Here is a 20995-nt window from a genome sequence, read left to right on the forward strand (position 1 = left end):
GGATTGTGAACCTGGGGGAAGTGCACAATTCACAGGAGACCTGGAGCTCACACCCGTAAACCCGGGGAAAGCGAGCATGCTCTGCAGGAGGGTCCAAGCCCACAACCATAAATCCTGGGAGAGTGCACTTAAGAGGGCCCAGATCCCACACCCAGGGCCCAGGGCCCTTCTAAGAGGCAACAGACTGGCTCTGGCCCGAGTGTTCCGCTAGCACTGGGGAGAGTACTCCCCAGGCTGACTGAGTGCTGAATAGGAAGGAAGAAAAGAAAAACCAATTGCTCCTCAGCCTGCTTCAACCAGCAAGAGAAGAAAAACAGTTTTGACCACTTTGAAACAAACAATAAATTTTTTGTTTGTTTGTTTGAATTTGTTTTTTAAGTAATATTTAATAATTCTTATTTTTATAACTCTCAATTTCTTTTGCTTCTCTTCCCTTCTTTCGAGTTATATCCTTCTTCCTTTATTTGCAAAATTATCTCTTCTTCCTTCGTTCTTCTGCTTTTTTTCTTTTCCTTTTTCTTTTTAAATAACCACAAGTGAGACAAAAATTCCGGAACTGTGAAAAGACCAGAGTTGGACCCAAAGAGGAGACATCACAACAGCTGAGACAGTGTGACAAATTTCACTTTGCTATTACAGAGAACCTGAAAGTTATTGCATAATTGTATTATTATTTTTTCATTATTCTTACATTTTTATTTTAATAGTATTTTTGTATTTCTCTTCTTTCTGTATAGTCTTCTTGCTGGGCTGGTTATATTGTATCAGTGGACAGGTTTCCCCTGTTCTCTCTTCCATAGTGTATTGCTAATTTACTGTCCTTCACTCCATTTGTGTTCCATTAGTACACTTCTCAAGGTTCTATACTCCCTATTCCTGCTATCAAGCTCTCATAGATTCTGTCATATGATTGTTGCTCTAATGTTACTGTAAATAATAGCTATTCCATACAATTGTAAATTCTACACAACAACCCTCCCCCAGATCATAGCCCACTTCACAGTTTAGTCAAATCTATTACTGTAGTGGTTACCTCTATTCTCTCATACACTACACCTACTTACAATGCTTTACTTTCACTTTACCTCAGAATTTGACCTCCTACAACATCACTGCTTTCTAGACCCAATTCACAATCCCTCCCTCCACAACAAGAGCCTTATTTTTTTCCATTCTTTCTAAAAAGTGGCTGCTTGGGTGAAATATAACAGTTAACACTATACATAGTCAAAGGATCCCCTATCTCTTCTCTGCCACTGTAAATAGGCTGCTACTCTAAATATCACAGAATACTCCTTTGCTATCTTAAGCCATTATGCTTTACCCCTCCAGTGTTCACAAAAAAGAGTAGGTGGAAGCTGTGAACACCAGGATACCCGAAGGAGACTGCACCACTGAATCTCACAGGTATTCTATCACAGAACTTCACATCATAAACCTAGGGAGCCAGAACAGAGCAATTTAAGAAGCTGAAGCTAACAAGAAGAGTCCCACAAACAATGGGAAGACAAAGAAACAATCCCCAAATGAAGGGAAAGGAGGAAGCCTCAGAAAGAAGGCTAAATGAAATAGAGGCAACTCAAATATCAGATGATGAGTTCAAAGCAATGATTATGAGGAAGCTCAATGAGCTTGCAATGAGCTACCAGAAACTACAGGGAAGCTACAATGAACTCACTGCAAACTATATCAACATGAAAAAAGGAAATAGAAACTCTCAACAAGGGCCAAGAGGAAATGAAGAATACAATTTCTGAACTGAAGAACACAGTAGAAGGAATGAAAAACAGGATTGATGAAGCAGAAGATTAGATCACTGAGTTAGAGGACAAAGTAGAAGAAAACACCCAGAAAAAGCAAGAAAAGAAAAAGAGGCCCAGAAAGAATGAAGAAGGGTGAAGAGAAATGCAAGACAATATGAAACATAACAATACCCATATAATAGGGACACCAGAAGGAGAAGAAGAGCAAGGGATAGAAACCTATTTGAGAAAGTAATCATGGAAAACTTTCCTAATTTGATGAGAGAAAAAGTCACACAAATCCAGGAAACACAGAGAGTTCCAATGAAGAGGAACATAAAGAGGGTCACTTCAAGACATATCATAATTAAAATGGCGAAATTCCAAGACAAAGAGAGAATCTTAAAGGCAGCAAGGGAGAAACAGGAAGTAACATGCAAGGGAGCCCCAATAAGGTTATCAGTGAACTTCTCAATGGAAACACTCCAAGCCAGAAGAGAGTGGCAAGAAATAGTCCAAGTTATGAGAACCAGAGGTCTCCAACCAAGGCTTCATTATCCAGCATGGCTCTCAATCAAGTTAGAAGGCCAAATAAGAAGCTTCCCAGACAAAAGAAGTCTAAAAGAATACACTTCCACCAAACCAGTGCTGCAAGAGATGCTAGAGGGACTGCTTTAAGGAAAAGAAGAGAGAGAGAGAGAGAGAGAGAGAGAGGAACACAGGTACGAAAATAGCAATTAATAAGTACCTATAAGTAATAACCTTAAATGTAAATGGATTAAGTGCTCCAATCAAAAGACACAGAGTAGCTGAATGGATGAGAAAGCATGAATGGATAAGAAACCCACACATATGTTGCCTACAAGAGACCCACCTCAGGACAAAAGATATACACAGACTAAAAGTGAAGGATTGGAAACAAATTTTCCAAGCAAATGGACAGAAAAAAAAAAAAGCCAGGGTAGCAATATTGATATCAGACAAAATAGACTTCAAAAAAGGGCCATAAAAAGAGACCCAGAGGGTCACTTCATAATACTCAAGGAAAGAATCCATCAAGAAGACATAAACATTGTAAATATACATGCACCAAACATAGGAGCACCCAAATACATAAAGAAAATCTTAGAGGACTTCAAGAAAGATATGGACAGCAACACAATTATAGTAGGGGATTTTAACACCCCACTGTCAAAAATGGACAGGTCTTCCAAACAAAATATCAACAAAAATATTGTGGCATTGAACAATGCTCTAGATGAAATGGACTTAACTGATATATATATAGAGCCCTTCATCCCAAAGAAGCTAAATATACATTCTTTTCAAATGCACATGGAATATTTTCAAAGATAGAGTACATGATAGGACACAAAACAAGTCTCAACAAATTCAAGAATTGAAATTATACCAAGTATTTTTCTCCAACCACAAGGGACTGAAACTAGAAACCAACACTAAGAAAAAATAAACACTCAAAATCATAGAGATTAAATAGCATGCTATTAAACAATGAATGGGTCAAGAATGAGATTAGGGAAGAAATTTAAAATTTTCTGGAAACAAACAAAAATGAACTAACAACAACCCAAAACTTACGGGACACAGTGAAAGTACTCTTGAGAGGGAAGTTCATGGCAATACAGGCCTATGTAAAAAAGATAGAAACAGCCCTGGCTGGCGTAGCTCAGTGGATGGAGCTCGGGCTGGGAACCAAAGTGTCCCAGGTTCGATTCCCAGCCAGGGTACATGCCTGGGTTGCAGGCCATAACCCCCAGCAACCGCACATTGATGTTTCTCTCTCTCTCTCTCTCCCTTCCCTCTCTAAAAATAAATAAAATCTTAAAAAAAAATCTTTCTTAAAAAAAAATAAAGATAGAAACAGTTCAAATAAACGACCTAACCCTATGCTACAAGAACTTGAGGAACAATAACAAAGCCCAGAGCAAGTAGAAGGAAGGAAATAATAAAAATCAGAGCAGAATTAAATGACATAGGGACCAAGAGCACAATCCTAAGGATCAATAGACCTAGCAGCTGGTTCTGTGAAAAGATAAACAAAATTGACAAGCTTTTAGGCAGACTCATCAAGAAAAAAAACACAGAGGATCCAAAAAAACACAATCAGAAATGAAAGAGGAGAGATTACAACTGATACCAAATTACAACTTTGTTTTACTATGTATCAGATTACAACTGATACATAGTAAAACAAAGGATTGTAAGAAATTACTATGAGGAACTATATGCCAAGAAATTTGAAAACCTAGGTGAAATGGAAAATTTCTAGAAAAATATAATCTTCCAAAACTCAAGGAAGAAGAAGAAGAAAATCTGAACAGATCAATAAGAGCTGGTGAAATTGAAGCAGAAATCATAAAACTTCTGGCACACAAATTCCCTGGACCAGACAGCTTAACAGCAGAAATGTACACAGCATTTAAGGAAGAACTAACCCCTATCCTTCACAGAGTATTCAAAAAAATCTAAAATGATGGAAGACTCCCAAACTTTTTCTTATGAAGCCAGCATCATCCTAATCCCCAAACCAGAGAAAGACAAAACAAAGAAAACCATGTTCCAGTAGTCCATGGCCAATAGGTCCATGACAAACCTCAGGCTACTAGGGCTGATGAACATAGATGCCAAAACCCTCAATAAAATTTGGCAAACCGCATCCAACAATACATTAAAAAGATCATATACCATGACCAAGTGGGATTCATCCCAGGGATGCAAGGATGGTACAATATTCGCAAATCAGTAAATGTAATAAATCACATAAACGAAAGCAAAGACAGAAATCACATGACTATATCAATAGATGCAGAAAAAGCATTTTATAAGGTACAACACACATTTTTTATAAAAACACTCAGCAAAGTGGAAATAGAGGGAGCATTCCTCAACATAATAAAGGCCATATATGACAGACCTACAGCCAACATCATACTCAATGGGAAAACACTAAAATCTTTTCCACTAAGATCGGGAACAAGACAAGGTTGTCCACTTGCACCACTTCTATTCAATATAGTGTTGGAAGTTTTAGCCACAGTGATCAGACAAGAAATGGAAATGAAAGGCATCCAAATCTGAAAGGCAGAAACAAAACTGTCATTGTTTGCAGATGACATGATAGTGCACATAGAAAATCCTATAAACCCCACCAATAAAACTACTCAACCTAGTAACTGAATTTGGTAAAACAGCAGGATACAAAGTCAATTCCCAGAAATCCAAGGGATTTTTGTACATCAAGAATGAAACAGCGGAAGCAGAAATCAAGAAAAAAATCCCATTCAATATAGCAAAAAAAAAAAAAATACCTAGGAATAAACGTACCCAAAGTGTTAAAAGACCTGTATTCAGAAAAATATACAACACTGAAGAAAGAAATCAAGGAAGTGACAAACAAATGGAAACATATACCGTGTCCACGGACCAGAAGAATTAACATCATCAAAATGTCCATGCTACCCAAAGCAATTTATAGATCCAATGCAATACCCATTAAAGTGCCAATGGCATATTTCACCAACATAGAACAAACACTTCAAAAATTTATATGGAACCATAAACGACCCTGAATAGCTGCTGCAATTTTGAGAAAGAAGACCAAAGTTGGAGGGATCACAATACCTGATACTAAATTGTATTACAAGGCCACTGTAATCAAAACTGCCTGGTACTGGCATAAGAACAGGCACATGGACCACTGGAACAGAACAGAGAGCCCAGAAATAAACCCAAGTCTCTATGGCCAATTAATATTTGTCAAAGGGGTCAGCAACATACAATGGAGTAAAAGTAGCCTGTTCAACAAATGGTGTTGGGAGAATTGGACAGGTATGTGCAAAAAAAATGAAACTCGAGCACCAACTTACACCATACACAAAAATAAATTCAAGGTGAATAAAAGAGTTAAATATAAGCCGTGACACCATTAAAGTCCTAGAGGAGAACATAGGCAGGAAAATCTCAGATATTTCACGCAGCAACATTTTTACTGATATGTACCCTAGAGCAAGGGGCATAAAGATAAGAATAAACAAATGGGATCTCATCAAAATAAAAAGCTTCTGCACAGCTAAAGAAAACAGTATTAAAATAAAAATAGAACCAACCATATGGAAAAACATATTTTCCAATGATACCCCAGACAAAGGTTTAATCTTCAAAATATATAAAGAACTTACACGACTCCACTCTAAGAAGACAAGCAACCCAATTGAAAAATGGTCAAAGGACTTGAACAGATACTTCTCCAGGGAGGACATACAGAGGATCAAGAAACACATGAAAAGATGCTCAGTATTGCTAGCTATCAGAGAGATGCAAATTAAAACCACGATGAGATACCACTTCACACCAGTCAGATTGGCCATCATAAACAAAGCAACAAGCAACAAGTGTTGGAGAGGTTGTGAGAAAAGGGGACCCTAGTGCACTGTTGCTGGGATTGCAGACTGGTACAACCACTGTGGAAAACACTATGGAATTTTCTCAGAAAACTAAAAATGGATCTGCCTTTTGACCCAGCCATTCCACTGCTAGGATTATATCCTGAGAACCCTGAAATACCTATCCAAAAGAACCTATGCACCCCAATGTTCATAGCAGCACAATTTACAACAGCCCGGTGCTGGAAGCAACCTAGGTGCCTATCAGTAAATGAATGGATCAAAAAGCTATGGTACATTTACACAATGGAATTCTATGCAGCAGAAAGAAAGAAGAAGCTCCTACCCTTTTTGATAGCATGGATGGAACTGGAAATGTACTTAGCATTATGCTAAGCGAAGTAAGTCAGGTGGTGAAAGACAAAGACCATATAATCTCAACTTTAACAGGAACCTAAACAACAAAACAAACAAACAAGCAAAATATAACCAAAGACACTGAAATAGAGAACAGGCTAGGGGAGCGAGTTTCAGGGGGGAAGGGGAAGGGTTTTAGAGGAACAAATATGGAAGACACATGGACAAAAACTAGGGGGTGTGGAGTTGGGAGGGAGGTTGAGATGGATGGGTGAATTGGCTGGGAAGGGAGTCAAAGACAGAAAACTACTTGAACAATAATTAAAATAAAAAAATTAAAAAATGTAAAAGAAAATGAGGAGGCAAGCCACAGCTTGAGAGACAGTATTCTCAATACATATATGTGACATAAGTTTTGTACCTAGAATATATAAACAGCTATAACAATACAATTAGAAGAGAAATATCTCAATTAAGAGGAGTCAAAGATTCAGAATAGTCAAATATTCCAGACAACTTTTCACAAAAGAAGATATAAAAAATGACCAAAAGGTACATAAAATGGTTATCAGTAAAAATGCAATTTAAAACCAGGATATTCCAATTAGCTGAGATGGCATTTAAAAATCAGAATACTATAAGTTAGCCAGCATGTAATGCTTGTATCATACTGATAAAAAATAATAATTACAATCACTTTGAAAAAATAGTAGCTTCTTGTAAAGTTTAGTATAAACTTATTCCACCTCTATGCAATTACCTAAGGGAAAAGAAAATATATGCTTGAGAAAAATCTCTGCATATTTGTTCATAGTAGCTATATCCATAATATTCAAAAAAGAAAAAAAGAAAAATATTCTTCCCATTTTCCTTGAAATGTATTAGGAACTCAATAAACCTTGGCCACCTCCATTGCCATTATCCCCCTTTTTCCCCTGCTGAGGGGAAGCACAGGACCCAGAGTGGGTGTGTTGTTCCAAGTCACTTAAGCACTCAAAGCATCTGAACTCCTTTCCTCATTGTATCACCTGAGTCCAGGAATCAACTCCTGCCCTGACTAAAAGATCTCTCATGAGGCTCCCTGGCCTGTAAGCATGGTCCCTTTGCAGACCTCCTGACTGTCTGTGTACACTCACACATGCAACACCACACAAGGGCCAGGGCCCTAGACCCATGTACTCTGCAGCTTCAGGCTTCAGAGTCCAGCCTATCAAACAGCTGCATGAAGCCCACCCAAGGCAAAGAAAGGCCAGGCCTGCCCATACTTGTCATCTAGGGAAGGCATGGAAGAGAAAGCCTTTCCCTCCTTAACAGAAGAAAGGAAAGGGGAAAACGCCCCAACAGAGGGACACTGCCTCATTTAAATCACAAGGTTTTCATGTCATATTCCAGCCTATAAGAATAGTGAGGGGTACCAGTGCATTCATGATAATGTCACTGAGGTGACTTTTTGGGCCAACCTGTGAGGATGGGCCTCAGTGCTTCTGGAGGTTTCATATGTGCACACAGACTTACACACCAAAACCAAGCCCAGCCCCCGTCAATCTGATGCTTGGGAAGCCCCTCTGTGCCACCTTCGTTGTGCTGCAGGCATGTGCCCCACCCAGGGTCAGGTGCACTAGTTGCATACTCAAAGGACCCAGAGCCACCTTGTGTGGCTCTACCCAGGCCTTTCTTGGTGATAAGCCAGAAGGTCACTGGTTTGCTCTCAAGCCTGTACAGATAAGAATGTAAGGCTTAGACAGGATTTTGCAAAGGATTGGCATTTACTGGTAGAGCACCTGCTGGTGTTCAGCTGTTCTTTTTTCCTGTTCCTATATTTATTTGTAGTACAATTTTGTTTTCCCAAAGATGACTACGACTATCTTTAATATATTATTTGACATTGAGCATACTAACATGTATTTGTCAGACACCAGGCTTGTACAGGAGCTATCTGAGATGAGAGTTTGATCTTGCAAGGGCAATCAGCTAGGCAGACATCCTGGGAAAAGTGGTTTGGAGCATGTTCTCTGGCTCAGGGAAAGGCAGAATGGAAAGGGCAACCTGCAAGAGCAGAGATGTAAAGGTAGAAATAAAAATGGGTTGTCTAAAAATGTTCTAAGGGGGCATGGCAGAGGGCAATGCTGGACAGATGGATGGAGCCAGACCCAGAAGGCCCTGAGCTCCAAGTCTAGCCTGTGCTGGGGTCATAAGGCATGAACATGATACCATGGTGAAAGCTCTCAGCATAGTTTTGAGGTGGTGATTGCATTACTGTCCTTTCAGGTTCTTCCCAGCAGGCACAACAGCTCTGAGCCTCCCTCTCTGGGGTCAACTGTGAGCAGACACCATGGCAGCTTCTTGGGGGAGGGAGTGTAGAAAGGGAGTGCAGGCCCCAGAAAGGCAGCCCCAGCTTTGTCACCACAGCAGCTCTGACATGCAAATATGGAAGGGCTCCAACTGGAGGAAGCAGACTTCACCACAGATTTCTTTGAATCCAAAGAGAATCACAGCCTGTGAAGAGTGTATTATGATGCTGGGTCCTTGGAACTTAGAGTATAGCTCCTGACACTGTTGTGGGGGCATACTTCTAGCCTTGAACCCTGCAACCTGAATGGACCAGCTGAAGGCTAGGGTCAAGCAGAGCCTCCAGGTGTCTTCCATGGAGCTTTGAAGAAAGACTGGAGTTGGCAGGCAAGGTATCAGTAGGTGACATCCCAGGATGCCCACATTAGTGCCCACATTGAAGTGCCCACATTAGTAATCCAGGGGCACCCTTGACTGCATTGGCCAGGACCCTTCCTCTTGTGACCATAAGGCAAATCCTTCCCTTCTTCAAGGCCCTTTCTTTCAAGGGAGAAGGGAGGAGGAGGGAGACACCCAACCCTGGGAAGGGGGTCAGCACTGGGAGACCCACACGATGGCTCTCATACATATTTACATTCACTCAGATATCAGGTCATTTTGTTTTCTGTGTGTCAGAGACAAAAACAAAGAATGTGTGAGTCTTTTATCCATTTTGGGTGTATGGATTAAGTTGGCAGTCTAGTTTCATTTTTTTGCATGTATCATTCCAGAACAATTCCAGTTCTCCCAACACCATTTGTTAAAGGGGCTATTTTTACTCCATTTTATGCTTCTGCTCCCTTTGTCAAATATTACTTGATTATAGTGATATGGGTTTATTTCTGGGCTCTCTATTCTGTTCCATTGATCTATATGTCTGTTCTTATGCCAATACCAGACTGTTTTGTTTACACTGGCCTTGTAATATAGTTTGATATCAGGTATTGCGATCTACTTTGTTCTTCTTTCTTAAGATTGCTGAGGCTATTTGGAGTTGTTTATGGTTCCATATAAATTTTTGAAATACTTATTCTAAACCTGTTAAATATGTCATTGGTATTTTTAAACTTTTTATTGTTCTTCAATTACAGTTGTCCCCCTTTATACCCCATTACTCTCCCCTGTCTTGCTCACACCCCCCAACCACATTCAATCCTCCCCCCATCCCTCCAAATAGGGATTGCATTGAATCTCTAGATTCCTTTGGGTAGTATGGATATTTTAATGACTCATTCTTCCAATCCGTGAACATGAAATATACTTCCATTTACTTGTATCTTCCTTCATTTATTTCTTCAGTATTCTATAGTTTTCCGAGTCCAGGTCTTTTACTTCACTGATTAAACTCATTTTTAGGTACTTTATGTTTCTCGTTGCTATAGTAACTGGGAATTTTTCCTAGTTTCTGTTTCTGATATTTCACTGTTGGTATCCAAAAATGCCTTTGAAAGAGTATTTTAGAGGAGGAGGACTGCAGCCAGGTAGGAGGAAGCAGACTCCACTTGCCCCTACACACAGGAGAAAAACCTAGCTGATCTACAGATGAACAGAGCAAACAGCCAACAGTACCTCAGCATATATGAAAATAAGAGACGAAAAATTGTACCGGACACTGAAAAACCAGACGGTAAGGAGAGTGTGCTTCAGGACAATAAGGTCCCAGGGACCAGCGCGGGGACTGGGGCTGCTGCAGCCTCAGGCCCAGCACTTGCCTGGTCTGCCACAGGGTCCTTGGGAGAGAGCCAGGTCAACTGCTCCCACTCCCACCAAACAAGGTTTGAGCAGCACCAGGAGAGACCTGGTTGCTTGAAGTCTCACAGAGGGGAATAAGGACTAAGTTGCAAACACACAGGAGCTGTGAGTACCCACAGAGTCTGTGGATGCAGGTTGGGGAGAGGTGAGAGTTGCACTGTGATGGGCCCTGACCCCCATAGTCTTCAGTCTGGCTGGAGAATTGGGCTCTGTGAGAGGCCAGGTCACGTAAGGAGCTAAGGAGTAGCAGGTTTGAGTAGGAGGAATTTCTCAAAAAGAAAAAGGAGACACTGTTTGGGGAATTCTCCTGTGGCAATCACTCTGGCCTGCCCCCCACCCAGCCAGGCAGCACTTCCCAGGAGGCTTGGGAAGCCATGCACTCCCCCATAGCACTGGGAAGGGTGTGTGCCCCAAACTGTGGGGCCAGAAGTGACCAGTGTGTGCCTGCAACCTGGGAGAGTGGGCTCTGTTGAAGGCCCCAGCCCACAGCGGTAACCCCAAGGAGAGTGCACTCTGAGGAGGGCCTGGATTCCATACCCAAGGCCCCTCGGAGAGGCCCAGGCTAGCTATGGGGGGATTGCACAGCTACCTCTGGGGAGAGTGTGCTCCATGCTGAGTGTGGACAGGGAAGGGAGAAAAGCCCCTCAGCCTACTGCAACCAGCAAGACCAGGAAAACTGGCGTGGCCAGTTTGAAACTAGCAAGAGGTTTTTTTTTTTTAAGTAATTTTTAAATTTTTATTATTTTTAATCTCTCAATTCCTTTTTTCTCTATCTCCTTTCTTGTTTTATCCCTTCTTCTTTTATTTGCAATTTTATCTTTTACTCCTTCCTTCTTATGCTTCCTTTTTAAAAAAGTACCCACAAGTGGGACAAAAAAACTGGAACTGTGAAAAGACCACAGTTGGACCCAAAGAGGGTGCATCCCAACAGCTGAGACAGTATGACAAATTTCACTTTACTATTACAGAGAACCTGCAAGTTATTGCTTGTTTGTATTATTATTTTCTACATTATTATTACATCTTTTATTTTAATAGTATTTTTGGTCGCCTCTTCTTTCTGTAAAGTCTTCTTTGCGTGGCTGGTTATATTGTATCAGTTGACAGGTTTCCCCTGTTCTCTCTTTCATAATGTATTGCCAATTTACCTCATTTCACTCGTGTTCCATTAGCACACTACTAAAGGTCCTATACTCCCTATTCTTGTTATCCAGATCACATAGATTCTGTCATATGATTGTTACTCTAATATTATTGTAAACAATAGCTGTTCCATAAAATTGTAAATACTTCACAACACCCCTTCCAGATCTTAGCCCACTTCACAATTTCCTGAACTCCATTACTATAGTGGTTAATTCTATTCTCTCACACACTACATCTATTTACTATCCTTTACTCTCACCTTACCTCAGAATCTGACCTCCCACAACATCACTGCTTTCTAGATCCAACTTACAATCCTTCCCTCCCCAACAACAGTCTTATCTTCTTTCCATCCTTTCTAAAAAGTGGCTAGTTGGGTGGAAGATCATGGTTAACACTATACATAGCCAAATGATCTCCTATTTCTTCTCTACTGGCTGCCACTGTGAATATCATAGAATACTCTCTTGCTGAATTAAACTTTTGCCTTCCCCCTCCAACTGATCACAAAAAGAGTAGGTGGAAGTGGTGAACACCAGGATGTCCACTGGAAGAGGAAACTCAACAACAAAGGAACCACCAACAGATAACAACAGAAAAAGGTGAAGGAGGGAGTGGAAACCACACAAACCTCAATCCAGGACCTATCTGGAAATACAGCTAAATAGTGGAGAAACTACCCAGTAAAAACAACTGAACAAGAGCAAGAAAGAATCCTCAAAGCCTTGTACACACAGAAAAAACAGCCTCAACACAACCTGCCCTCACCAGCAAAACAAAATACAAGAAGTGGTAGACAGAGTGATACTCAGTTAACCAGCTTGTGGGAAGGACTCACCAAAGAAAGACCAACAACAATCAAAACCCCAAAATAAACATAGAGCCAACTTAAATGACAGCCCAAGCCCAGTGAGATCCAGAGATCAAGGAGGCTGCAGCACTGAATCTCACAGGTATTCTATCACAGAACTTCACACCATAAAGCCAGGGTGCCAGAAAAGATCAATTTAAGAAGCAGAGCCTAACAAGAAGAGTCTCACAAACAATGGGAAGACAAAGAAACAAAACCCACATGAAAGGAAAGGAGGAAGCCTCAGAAAGAAGGCTAAATGAAATAGAGGCAACTCAGCTATCAGATACTGAGTTCAAAGCAATGGTTATATAGAAGCTCAATGAGCTCACAGGGCTACCAGAAACTACAGGGAAGCTACAATGAACTCACTGCAAACTATATCAACATGAAAAAGGAAATAGAAACTATTGACAAAGGGTAAGATGAAATGAAGAATACAATTTCTGAACTGAAGAACACAGCAGAAGGAATCAAAAGCAGGATTGATGAAGCAGAAGATGGGTTGAAAGAGCTGGATGACAATGTAAAAATAACACACAAAATGAGGAAGAAAAGGAAAACAGGCTCAGAAAGGATGAAGAGGGATTAAGAGAAATGCAAGACAATATGAAATGTAATAATATCCTTATAACAGGGACACCAGAAGAAGAAAAAGAGCAAGGAATAGAAAACCTGTTTGAAAAAGTAATCATGGAAAACTTCTCTAATTTGATGAGAGAAAAAGACACACAAATCCAGGAAACACAAAGTCCCAATCAAGAGGAACCCAAAGAGGCCTACTGAAAGACACGTCATAATGAAAATGGCAAAATTTCAAGACAAAGAGAGACTCTTAAAGGCAGCAAGGGAGAAACAGGAAGCAACATACAAGGGAGCCCCAATAAGGTTAGCAGCTGACTTCTCAGTGGCAACCCTCCAAGTAGAAGAGAATGGCAAGAAATAGTCCAAGTAATGAGAACCAGAGGCCTTCAACCAAGGCTTCATTATACAGCATGGCTCTCAATCAAGACAGAAGGCCAAATAAGGAGCTTCCCAGACAAAAGAAGTTTAAAAGAATACACCTTCACTGAACCAGCTCTGCAAGAGATACTAAAGGGACTGCTTTAAGGAAAGGAAGGAAACGAGAGAGAGAGAGAGAGAGAGGAACACAGGTAGGAAAATGGCAATGAATAAGTACCTATCAATAATAACCTTTTAATAATCCAATCTCCAATTGGATTAAATGCTCCATCAAAAGACATAGAATAGCTGAGTGGATACGAAAGTATGACCCACACATATGCTGCCTACAGGAGACCCATCTCAGGACAAAAGGCCTACACAAACTGAATATGAAGGGCTGGAAACAAATTTTCCAAGCAAACAGACAGGAAAAAAAATCTGGGGTAGCAATACTCATATCAGACCAAATAGACTACAAAACAAGGGCCATAAACAGAGACCCAGAAGGTCACTTCATAATACTGAAGGGAAGAATCCACCAAGAAGACATAAACATTGTAAATATATATGCACCCAACATAGGAACACCCAAATACATAAAGAAAATCTTAGAGGACTTCAAGAAAGATATTGACAACACAATTATAGTGAGGGATTTTAACATGCCACTATCAAAAACGGACAGATCTTCCAAACAAAATATCAACAAAAATATTGTGGCGTTGAACAATGCTCTAGATGAAATGGACTTAACTGATATATGGAGATAGCCCTTCATCCCAAAGAAGGCAAATACACATTCTTCACAAATGCACATGGAATATTTTCAAAGATAGCCCACACGATAGGACACAAAACAATCCTCAACAAATTCAATAAAATGAAATTATACCAAGTATTTTCTCTAACCAGAGGGGACTGAAACTAGAAACCAACACCAAGAAAAAATAAACACTCAAAATCATGGAGATTAAATAGCATGCTATTAACAATGAATGGGTCAAAAATGAGATTAGGGAAGAAATTAAAAAGTTTCTGGAAACAAAAAAAAATGAACTCACAAGAACCCAAAACTTCTGGGACACAGTGAAAGTATTCTTGAGAGGGAAGTTCATAGCAATACAGGCCTATATAAAAAAGACAGAAACAGTTCAAATGAACAATCTAACCCTATGCTACAAGAACTTGAGGAACAATAACAAAGACAGCCCAGAGCAAGTAGAAGGAAGGAAATAATGAAAATCAGAGCAGAATTAAATGACATAGAGACTAAGAGCACAATTCTATAGATCAATGGACCTAGTAGCTGGTTCTTTGTAAAGATAAACAAAATTGACAAGCCTTTAAGCAGACTCATCAAGAAAAAAAAGAGAGAGGACCTAAATAAACATAATCTGAAATGAGAGAGGAAAGATTACAATTGACACCACAAAAATACAAGGGATTGTATGAATTTGCTATGAATAACTGTATGCCAAGAAATTTGAAAACTTAGGTGAAATGGAAAATTTCTAGAAAAATATAATCTTCCAAAACTCAATGAAGAAGAAGCAGAAAGTCTGAACAGATCAATAAGAGCTGATGGAATTGAAGCAGAAATCATGAAATTTCTGACACACAAAAAACCCTGGACTGGAGGGTTTCACAGGAGAATTCTACAAAGCATTTAAGGAAGAACTAACCCCTATCCTTCACAGACTATTCAAAAAAAATGATGGAAGACTACCAAAGTCCTTTAATGAAGCCAACATCATCCTAATCCCAAAACCGAATAAGGAAACAACAAAGAAAGAAAACCTCAGGCGAATAGGGCTGATGAACATAGATGCTAAAACCCTCAATAAAATATTGGCAAACCACATCCAACAATACATTAGAAAGATCATACACCATGACCAAGTGGGATTCATCCCAGGGATGCAAGGATGGTACAATATTCGCAAATCAGTAAATGTAATAAATCACATAAACGAAAGCAAAGACAGAAATCACATGACTATATCAATAGATGCAGAAAAAGCATTTTATAAGGTACAACACACATTTTTTATAAAAACACTCAGCAAAGTGGAAATAGAGGGAGCATTCCTCAACATAATAAAGGCCATATATGACAGACCTACAGCCAACATCATACTCAATGGGAAAACACTAAAATCTTTTCCACTAAGATCGGGAACAAGACAAGGTTGTCCACTTGCACCACTTCTATTCAATATAGTGTTGGAAGTTTTAGCCACAGTGATCAGACAAGAAATGGAAATGAAAGGCATCCAAATCTGAAAGGCAGAAACAAAACTGTCATTGTTTGCAGATGACATGATAGTGCACATAGAAAATCCTATAAACCCCACCAATAAAACTACTCAACCTAGTAACTGAATTTGGTAAAACAGCAGGATACAAAGTCAATTCCCAGAAATCCAAGGGATTTTTGTACATCAAGAATGAAACAGCGGAAGCAGAAATCAAGAAAAAAATCCCATTCAATATAGCAAAAAAAAAAAAAAATACCTAGGAATAAACGTACCCAAAGTGTTAAAAGACCTGTATTCAGAAAAATATACAACACTGAAGAAAGAAATCAAGGAAGTGACAAACAAATGGAAACATATACCGTGTTCACGGACCAGAAGAATTAACATCATCAAAATGTCCATGCTACCCAAAGCAATTTATAGATCCAATGCAATACCCATTAAAGTGCCAATGGCATATTTCACCAACATAGAACAAACACTTCAAAAATTTATATGGAACCATAAACGACCCTGAATAGCTGCTGCAATTTTGAGAAAGAAGACCAAAGTTGGAGGGATCACAATACCTGATACTAAATTGTATTACAAGGCCACTGTAATCAAAACTGCCTGGTACTGGCATAAGAACAGGCACATGGACCACTGGAACAGAACAGAGAGCCCAGAAATAAACCCAAGTCTCTATGGCCAATTAATATTTGTCAAAGGGGTCAGCAACATACAATGGAGTAAAAGTAGCCTGTTCAACAAATGGTGTTGGGAGAATTGGACAGGTATGTGCAAAAAAATGAAACTCGAGCACCAACTTACACCATACACAAAAATAAATTCAAGGTGAATAAAAGAGTTAAATATAAGCCGTGACACCATTAAAGTCCTAGAGGAGAACATAGGCAGGAAAATCTCAGATATTTCACGCAGCAACATTTTTACTGATATGTACCCTAGAGCAAGGGGCATAAAGATAAGAATAAACAAGTGGGATCTCATCAAAATAAAAAGCTTCTGCACAGCTAAAGAAAACAGTATTAAAATAAAAATAGAACCAACCATATGGAAAAACATATTTTCCAATGATACCCCAGACAAAGGTTTAATCTTCAAAATATATAAAGAACTTACACGACTCCACTCTAAGAAGACAAGCAACCCAATTGAAAAATGGTCAAAGGACTTGAACAGATACTTCTCCAGGGAGGACATACAGAGGATCAAGAAACACATGAAAAGATGCTCAGTATTGCTAGCTATCAGAGAGATGCAAATTAAAACCACGATGAGATACCACTTCACACCAGTCAGATTGGCCATCATAAACAAAGCAACAAGCAACAAGTGTTGGAGAGGTTGTGAGAAAAGGGGACCCTAGTGCACTGTTGCTGGGATTGCAGACTGGTACAACCACTGTGGAAAACACTATGGAATTTTCTCAGAAAACTAAAAATGGATCTGCCTTTTGACCCAGCAATTTCACTGCTGGGACTCTATCCTAAGAACACTGAAACACCAATACAAAAGAACCTATGCACCCCAATGTTCATAGCAGCACAATTTACAACAGCCCGGTGCTGGAAGCAACCTAGGTGCCTATCAGTAAATGAATGGATCAAAAAGCTATGGTACATTTACACAATGGAATTCTATGCAGCAGAAAGAAAGAAGAAGCTCCTACCCTTTTTGATAGCATGGATGGAACTGGAAATGTACTTAGCATTATGCTAAGCGAAGTAAGTCAGGTGGTGAAAGACAAAGACCATATAATCTCAACTTTAACAGGAACCTAAACAACAAAACAAACAAACAAGCAAAATATAACCAAAGACACTGAAATAGAGAACAGGCTGACAGTGACCAGAGGGGAGAGGGGAGCGAGTTTCAGGGGGGAAGGGGAGGGGTTTTAGAGGAACAAATATGGAAGACACATGGACAAAAACTAGGGGGTGTGGAGATGGGAGGGAGGTGGTGAGTACTGCATGCATTAGTTGGGATGGGAGTAAAAGACAGAAAAGTGTATTTTAACAATTTTTTTTTAAAAGCAGGATATTTTAAAGCCACAGTAATCCTGAAAAAATAAATACAAAAATGCCTTTGATTTCTGAATATTGAATTTATAACCTGCTCTTTTGCCAAATTCACTTATTAGGTCGAGTAGTTTTCTTGGGGAGCCTATAGGATTTTCTCTGTATACTAACATGTCATCTGCAAATAATGACAGTTTTATTTCTTCCTTTCCAATTTGGATGCCTTTTATTTCTTTTTCTTGTCTGATTGCTGTGACACCATAGATGTCCTAGAGGAAAACATAGGTAGAAAAATTTCAGATATCCCACCCAGCAGTATTTTTGCTGATACGTCCTCTAGGAAAAGGGAAATAAAAGATGGAATAAACAAGTGGAACTACATTAAATTAAAAAGCTTCAGCACAGCCTAAGAAAACATCATCAAAACGAAAAGGGAGTTAACCATGTGGGAAAACATATTTGCCAATGATACCCAGTCAAGGGTTTGATCTCCAAAATATATAAACAGCTCATATGACTCAACATCAGGAAGATGAGGAATCCAATTAAAAAAAATGGGCAATGGACATGAATAGACACATTACCAAAAATGAAATGAGAGGGTCCATAAGCATATGAGAGAAGAGTACTCAATATCACTAGCAATCAGAGAGATGCAAATTAAAACCATTATGAGATACCACCTTATTCCAGTCATAACGGCCATCGTTAACATTTCAACAAACAACAAGTGCTAGAAAAGTTGAGGGAAAAAGGGAACCCTAGTACACTGTTGGTGGGAATGCATACTGGTGCAGCCACTGTGGAAAACAGTATGGGATTTCTTCAAAAAACTAAAAATGAGACTGCCTTGTGACCCAGCAATTCCACTGCTGGGATTATAACCCAAGAATTCTGAAACAGCAATTCAAAAGAATCTATGCACCCCTATGTTCATAACATCATATTTACTATGGCCAAGTGCTGGAAACAGCCTAAGTGCCCATCAGTAAATGAGTGGATCAAAAAACTGTGGTACATGTACACAATGGAATATTATGCAACAGAAAGAAAGAAAGAACTGCTGCCCTTCACAACAGCATGAACGGAGCTGGCGAGTATTATGCTAAGTGAAATAAGCCAGGTGGTGAAAGACAAATACTATATGATCTCTCCTGTAAGTGGAATCTAATGAAGAAGGTAAACAAATGAACAAAATAGAACCAGAGACATAGAAAAAAGGAGCAGACTGAAGGAACAAGAAGGGAGGTAGGTGGTGGATAAAGGGTAAAGAAGGAGAAGGGTCTAGTCAAGGAACAGGTAGGTATAAATGACCCAAGGACAAGGACAGTAGGGTGGGGATTGACTGTGGGAGCCAGTGGTGGAAAGGGAAAGGGAGAGGACGTGGGGGAAATTGGGATAACTGTAACTGAACAATAATAAAAAAAGAAGATGCCTGAAGGAATAAAAATAAATAAATAAATAAATAAATAATAAAAATTAAAAAAAGAAAATCAAAACATGTCATAACTATATAGTATTCCCAGCCTTTCCCTTCTCCCTGCCTATTCTGGGTTCTTTCTTTTCTCTTGGGTCTTGACTAGGCTGAAGGAAACATGGATTTCCTCTGTGAAATGTCTTGGTCTTCTGATGTTCTTTCCCACAGCAGGTGGTTGTAAGAGGTAAAATAGATGATGGCAGCAAGCGGCCAGTGCCTGACTGGTGAATTATAAGCACATGATAAGTGAGTGCTGTTATTTTTATATCTCTTGTATAAACCTAACTCCTATCCAGCCTGGAATAGGAGGAGTCATGGAGAGCTGCATGGAGCTCTGAGCTGGCCTGGGTTCTGGAGTCAGGTGTGTGTGGGAGTGGACAGTGCTGACCTCTGGCTGATACCTGAGACACTAGGTTCATAAGCAACTTCTTAGATGAGGATAAGCTGGAGATCAGACGGACTTCCCAGAGGCCACAGGTGGACCCAAAACGAGGACCTGCACAGCATGAGTGAGCAGTGATCAGAACTATCATCCAAGGCATTCATGAGCACTGTCCTCCAGGGGCCTTTGTGGGCTCATCCCAGTCATTTGCAGTGGGCAAATTCATGAGTGTGAGTGCCTGAGATATGGGCTGCCTAGGGCCTGTACTGTTCTGGGAGTAGAAGTAATTCCACTTGTTTCCTTTTGTGTTCTTTTGTTTCCTGCTTAGTTTTATAACTATGTAAAAGTACAGAATATAACAGAGCAGTGCCAGAATTTATAAATGTTGAGACCTATTCATGTATACTTCAGAAGCTTAAATTCATGTGAAGGCAGTACAATATTGCAAAGGACCTTCCCTCCTGACTCAAGGTGCTTTCCCTCTCCATTGGAAGCAAAGGCTGGCATAGCCTCAGGGGCATCTTTGCAGTCTAATTTCCAAGCCCATATGCATATCGAGTCCATGAGCACCAGTGAATGGTGATGGTCCATAGGTGCTTCAAGCTATAACCCATTTTTATCTTATCTATATTGATACAAATAGATCTAATTTACTCATTTTAACTTCTCCATAAAGATTCTAACATAAATATCTCACTTGTTTATCTACTTCCCTAATGATTTAAGCTATTGCCAGTTTTGTCCTATAACAAACTATACTACAGTGGACATCCTTATTCAGCCTCCTAGCTGTATGCAAAGGTATGAACACACAGTTGAATTTCAGCATCAGGAATGCACTTTTTCAAATTCACATGTTTTGTGCTCTGCTCCTCTGAGTGATTGGATTAATTTACACCCCTGCCTATGCGTGTGAAATTTCCCACTGCCTAGTATTTTATATACTCTTGGGATTATCAGACACAAGTTTTTTTCCAAAGTGATGAATATAAAATATTCTTCTTTGTATTTTATTACTAGTGAAGTTGAACATCTGATTTCATGTTTCTATTAGCCATTCACGTTCCCTCTTCAGTGAATTGCTCTTTTTTTACCCTTTGGCCACTTTTCTTATAGGTTGTTTGTATCAATATTTCTTATTAATTTTTAAGTGGCTAATCCTCAGTTTACTATATATGCAGCAAACATCTTTTCCCCACTGGTTGGTTTTCTTCTTAAATGATTTTTGAAGTGCTGCACCCTACAGTGACTGCACATCTCCTAGATGTGAAGTCCCATGAATTCTTCACAGTGCAAATGTCCATGTGGTCCACCTTGGTCAAAGCACTGCC

The 20995-nt window shown here is 39.6% G+C and overlaps 1 long non-coding RNA gene across 1 annotated transcript; it reads left to right on the plus strand.

The window, feature by feature from the left end:
• The first annotated feature begins 559 nt into the window (after positions 1 to 559).
• On the plus strand, positions 560 to 1512 carry LOC118500770. The gene is made up of 2 exons (XR_004903354.1): positions 560 to 610; positions 1352 to 1512. It is a non-coding gene; the product is annotated as an uncharacterized LOC118500770 (long non-coding RNA).
• Positions 1513 to 20995: the final 19483 nt, after the last annotated feature.

The sequence above is a fragment of the Phyllostomus discolor genome, chromosome 5, assembly GCF_004126475.2.
Source record: "Phyllostomus discolor isolate MPI-MPIP mPhyDis1 chromosome 5, mPhyDis1.pri.v3, whole genome shotgun sequence".
Lineage (NCBI taxonomy): Eukaryota > Metazoa > Chordata > Mammalia > Chiroptera > Phyllostomidae > Phyllostomus > Phyllostomus discolor.